At 35.3% G+C, this 6,000-nt stretch overlaps 1 protein-coding gene across 4 annotated transcripts in view; it reads right to left on the reverse strand.

Moving 5' to 3' along the window:
- TNS3 (tensin 3) overlaps positions 1-913 on the reverse strand; it is a 172,581-nt gene extending 171,668 nt beyond the window's left edge. For 3 of the 4 annotated variants that reach the window (XM_087946442.1, XM_087946441.1, XM_087946440.1), the window contains exon 1: positions 584-912. The gene's annotated coding sequence lies outside the window, so the exon portion shown is untranslated. Of the gene's footprint in view, positions 1-583 lie in introns of all 4 variants that reach the window. The other variant, XM_087946443.1, reaches the window with a different exon arrangement.
- Positions 914-6,000: the final 5,087 nt, after the last annotated feature.

Consider the following 6,000-nt stretch of genomic DNA (forward strand, 5'->3'; position numbering starts at 1 on the left):
ACCAATTTCTGAGAGAGGCCAATATTTTTTCATTTTTTTTATTATTTATTTATACATATATACATACATGCATAGAAACTAGGAATATCATTCTGCTCAAAGTAAATATTTTTACTCTCAAGTGATTCAAAAGGGAACACATAATCTACTGAAATGCTTGTTGTTAAAATGGATGGCACTTAAGTGTGTTTAATTCCACTGCATTGTGTCAAAGCATTTTATACATCTTGTAGGTCCAAATGACTTCTCAATCCACTTGTTTTATGACATTCAGGACTGACAAAGTGATAACGTATGAACAGATGGAATAATAACTTTCTTAAAAAGGAAAGTGTCAAACTAGAATTATTTGTAGAAACAAATCAACTATGCAAAAATTCTTTTCTTATCGCTACTGCTATCGGCAGCAACATTGACAGAAATTACAAAACAAGATTAAACCGAACATTTACTTCTTCGCTAACAAAAGCAGGATTGCGAATCAGCCGCGCGGAAAAGCTCATCTATCCTACTCGCTTCTCACGTACTGCTTGTGCAAGATGAAATATGCGAGTTGAGAGCAAAAGCACTACAGAAATTTTACCTTTCAGCCTCAGCTCCCCACTGGAGCGCGCTCGTTCGCTGACTCGCCAGACCGTCCAGCAAAGCAAAAGGCGCCCTACGGGAAAGTGGCTGAAGAAGCTTCAGAAATAAAGCCCACGCAAGAAAGGAAGCCTTGGGCCTTCGCTCTCTTCAAAATGGTCCAATACAAAGCAGAAGTTGTGCGAAAGCTCTCTCTCTCTCTCTCTCTTTCTCTCCCTCCCTCCCTCCCCGGTCAAAGAACAAATTCCTTCGCTGCCTGGAAATCCAGCAAGCAGGTGGCTCCCTCTGGCTTTCGAGGCAGCAGATGGCTTCCGCGTTCCACCCCCAGACTTCCTGCCTGTTGGCTCGCCTTTCTCTTTTTCATTCCTCAACCTGTGGAATTCTACAGAGGTCCCCCTAGTCGTCTGAATCTGCAAGGGAAGATAAAGCATTTCTAGTATGGACCATGATGAAGGGTCAGAGGATATTATTCTGATATTAATTGGTGATACTATTCACAAATGAACTACTAGCAAAATAAAGTCAAGATTCCTTCAAATTGAGTTAAATTACTACAAATCTTTTTGATTATGTGCCCTCAGGTCATTTTCTATTCCTAGTGATTGCATCCATATAATTTGCCTGGCAACAAGAAATATAATGGTGGATTGCTAATGCTTTCTTCTTTAATTTTGTTATGAATATTTCCTTATCTAATATCTACTCCTGGGATTTCTTGGTGGCCTTCTTTTCAAATAGTTTTTACAGCCAACCCTGAATAGCTTTCTGAAATTGGTGATGGTTGGGCAAAGTGGGTATGTGAGTATCACACATTCTCAATTGACCAGACAATCCCGTTGTTCATATCGAGGATGTGTGTGCATCGCAAATTAAAATGCTGTTGTCTGATTCATTACTCAGTGGCAGTATTCCCACAACACATTAAACTCAATAGATGTTATTCCCAAATAATTATTATATGCTCTGACCAAAGACATTTTTAAAATGCTAAAATATCCAAGATATTGATGCTTTGAGCCATTCCAGGCATCAGTTTTGATTTGTTAACAAAATGTTATTTGATGATTTCTATGTTAATTAATCATTTTCAACTGTGGTTTTTCAGACTCTATTCCTTATAAAAGGAAAAAACATTTTCCTTTGAAATGCAGAATATTTACTAGCATTCTTTCAGTATCTTATACAATATACTGAAATAGGTTGATATTTATAGGAAAAATTTCTCAATTGCATATTTTGTTTCCATCTGAAATCAGAACAAATATAACATATAGTCTTCTTTCTCCCATATTTTTTGTCACTAGAAAATTTATTATTCAGCAAGGTTCCAGTATTCCTTTGTATACATTTTTAAGGTTGATCTTTCAATAGCCTACCTGCTCATTCTCCCCCCTCCTCACATACACACCAGGGGGAGAGAGAGAGATCTGAATACAAGTTTATCATTTGGTCATTGTCACTTGGAAAGACTTGAACAGAAGTTTAGTGCTCTCTTCTATGTCAGCAGGACACACATACAGGGATGGGTGGGAGAAGGCAGGGAGGGAGATCGGACAAGGTAAAAACTATTTGTCTGACATTATCTGCAAACTCTAGAGCTATAGCCATTTCTAATTGTAGTACAATGATTACAATGTAGATACAAAGAAAAAAAAACCTTAGATGTATTCCAAATGTGGTGTAAATGCTGGTATCCCAGAAGTTCCCCCATCCTTTGAAAATTTATTTATTTATTTTATTTTATTTATTTGATTTGCCAATTGTTTACAAGATAATAAGTATAAGTGTATACATAGTTGTGAATACATGAAATGGGTACATATAAGAAAAATAAAAGAATAAGAGAAACAATAGGACAGGGACGGTAGGCACGATGGTGCGCTTATGCACGCCCCCTATAAGTACTGTCATTACCAGGCCAATTGATTTATATCAAGTTGCCGTTAAAGGCACATTGTTGGGATTCATTCAACCTATCTGAACAAACTAATCATACTGGGTGGGTTCTCAACAAACCTCTGGGCCACAAACCAGCCACAGACATCTTAGTTTCACTTTCTCTCTTTGCAGCAGAATAGCAGGACAAACTTCCAAATGGAAATTACACCATACTCTATTTCCCAAGTGCCCAGTTCAAGTAGAGCAGCTGTTTTTCGCATTCAGTCAATCATGTTTTTACCCAGTGCTTCTTGACAAAAACAGTTACCAATAGATTTACACTAAAACCCCAAGAAAGTTTTGTTTACCACAAAGCTGTTTCACCAGCTGTTTCACCTCCCAACAGCACATTTCCCAGTTGTAATGATAATTTTGCCAACAAACAAACAAAACAAGGAACAGAGGAAATGAACTGATGTGATTTTCAATTAATAGCTTCTGCTTTTCATTTACAGTTTGTTTGCTTTGCATTTTACTCCAGATAGTTGCTGAAATTGATTAGGAACTAGTTTGAAAGGATTTAAATAAGGTTAGGCATGAAGACAAAATTATGAGATTAAAATTAACAACACATGCTTATATCCCAGCAAAGCTAAGTATAAAATAAGGCAACCACTGCTAGATCACTATATCTGGCAGAATATAATTGTTTCCTTTAGTGATAAGCCAATTGCCCTAAAATGGAAGATTGATTCTTGCTTGTGTTTTCCAGCAATAGATATCTAGAAGTATATTGCCTCAAATGTTACAGATAGTTAATAGCTATAATGCCTATTAGCCAAAAGTAGTAAGAATTCATTTGTTTATGGCTTGTTAGGTAAACCTGAATTAATATATTAAACTATATACAATCTACAATTGTTAATGTTATATTCTAAACTAAACTCAGACCTATCAATCTACATTACACTTCAGTGTACTTTGTAAAGTTTACTTTACTACTTCCAGCAATGGATGAACTTCTTACCTTTATCCTCTGGTAACAAAACAATTTCGTCTTCAACCACACAACAATAGCTGAGCCTTTATTTTTTGTGCTCAGTTAGAATTGGGATCTCTGATCTTTTAGACTGGGGGGCATATTTATTGTGTTTAGAGTGCAACAATGAGTGAGGCTGAGGTTTGCCAATCCATAAACTGATTGTACTGTGGATGTCTACAGTCACAGACTGTAAGCATATTAGGACAAGGTATCTATCTGGCATTAAAGAAGAAATTATTGGGTCATGCCAGTGGCCATGATTGTAAAAATGCAAGCTCCCAAATCAAATTTATTTTCCCAAAGCAATTGGCAAAATTCAGAGCTACAGTTCTATATGCATTTATTTGGAAAGAAGTTCCACCAACTACAAAAAATGTGTTTTCATATAAACATTCCAAGAGTAATGTTGTTAAGAATAAGGAAGACTACTCCTCCACATTGAAGCTTTTCAGTAATTTTGCTGTATTTGAGGCATTTAAAAAAAACCCAACTTTTCGTTCATTTGAAGAAACTGCTAAGCATCTGAGTAAGTTGCTAATGAAATAGCTAATAATTTATAATGATCTGATTTTTTTTCTAATGGTAAAAGGGTTTATCTGCCAATAAGGATATTCCCTTTGTTTCAGACATATTCAACAGGTTTATTGATAACAGTATTATTCCAGCAGCCCAACACAAAGGACATCTCTTATAATGAGTGTGTTGGAATACATCTAGAAGTGATCCCAAGTCTGTACTTATTTGAAAGAGCATATCTGCAGAGAGCTATGTTTATTATAATTTTCTAGAATTCAAAGTAATGCAAACAAATTCTATATAGTGCAAACACAAGCAATAGAATATAATCCAACCAGTGTCTTAAATTAAAAAAACTGATTTTAATGAACCGAGAGAGACCCTGAGAAAAATTCCATAGATAAAAATTCTAAAGGGGAAAACAACTCAAGAAGCATGGCAGACTCTGAAAATATCATAAAAGCCCGATCCAAACAAAATCATTAAAAAGAAAAATAAGAAGTCCAAGAAGACATCAGCATGATTGTACAAATCTCTCTGATAAACTGGAAGACAAAAAGGATAAGTATAAAAATGGGAAAGGGGACACATAACTAAGACAGAATATCAGCATATAGCCTGAATCTGCAAAGATGAAGTCAGGAAAGCAAAGGCTCAGAATGAACAAAGGTTTGCAACAAAAATCAAAAACAATAAAAATGTTTCTTTCAATGTACAAATAATAAGAAAAAATCAAGGAAACAGTCGGTCCATTAAAGAGAGAAAATGGCAATGAAGTAACAGGCAGTAGAGAGAAAGCAGAGCTACTTAACTCTTTGCATCAGTCTTCACATAAAAATAAACTATAGCCCAACCTAGCAAACACATAACTGTGAAAGACAGACTAGAAATACAAATTAAAATAAGCAAGAAAATGGTAAGAACACCTGTCCAACCTTGATGAATATAAATCACTAGGACCTGATGGATTACATCTGAATTCTAAAAGAGCTGGCAGATGTTATCTCAGAACCATTGTCTAACCATCATATCTTTCATAAATCCTGGAACACTAGGAAACTACCAAAGGATTGGAAAAGAGCTGATGCAGTTCCCATATTTAAAAAAAAAAAAAAACCAGAACCAGAGAACTACAGACCAATCAGCCTAACAGTAATACCTGGGAAGATACTGGAAAAAATAATAAAAAAAAAAACAGTTCTGTGACCATCTAGAAACAAATAAAGTCATAACTAGTTGCCTGTATGGGTTTGTTAAAAGTAGATCATGTCGAGCCAATCTTATTTCATTTTTAACAAAGTGGAGTTTTAGCTTCATTCTTCAAATATCAGTTTGTGGCTGTGATTACATATTCTGTTAACACCAACACAACAAGCATCCTCTTGCATACAACTGTTTTACAGATGTACAAAAGAACTGTGGTTTGTATCAGTAAGATGTATGAGATTAGACTATTTCTGCAAATAGATGTGGCTAGGATGAGCAGCAAATATTTTGACTGTAAGATGGAATCCTGATCTTTGATCTGCTTCAGACTAAACAAAAAACCATATGCAACATTCAGAAGCAGAACTGCTAATTCTAATAGCTTCTACGTTGGAAAATAAAAGTTCCAAAGCCCTTAGTAGACATAGGCATTATTCCAGATATATCAACTCCATTTAAATTCTAGCAAAGCAATAATTGAATTCATATGTTCTTTGACTGAATTCAGATAGGTAAAAAAAGCAAATCAGGCTTCCCAATTTCATGTCCTTGACTACAATCCCACAATTTCAGTAGTCCTATTAATGCAAAAATACACTCAAACAATACTGAAAAATGTTACTTGGTGAAGATTTCCTTGCCTATGACAAAAACTAAGGAAGAAGCAGCTGAGAAAATACTAAACAGCAGTGGATCGTATTGGAGAAATGAAGCAAAACCTTACCTTTAATAGTGGTTTGGAATGCAAAAAGAAAATGTGATTAACATTCTCTTGT

Source organism: Notechis scutatus, chromosome Z (genome assembly GCF_049901735.1).
Source record: "Notechis scutatus isolate UNSWTSFEM ecotype Mainland chromosome Z, rNotScu1.2, whole genome shotgun sequence".
Lineage (NCBI taxonomy): Eukaryota > Metazoa > Chordata > Lepidosauria > Squamata > Elapidae > Notechis > Notechis scutatus.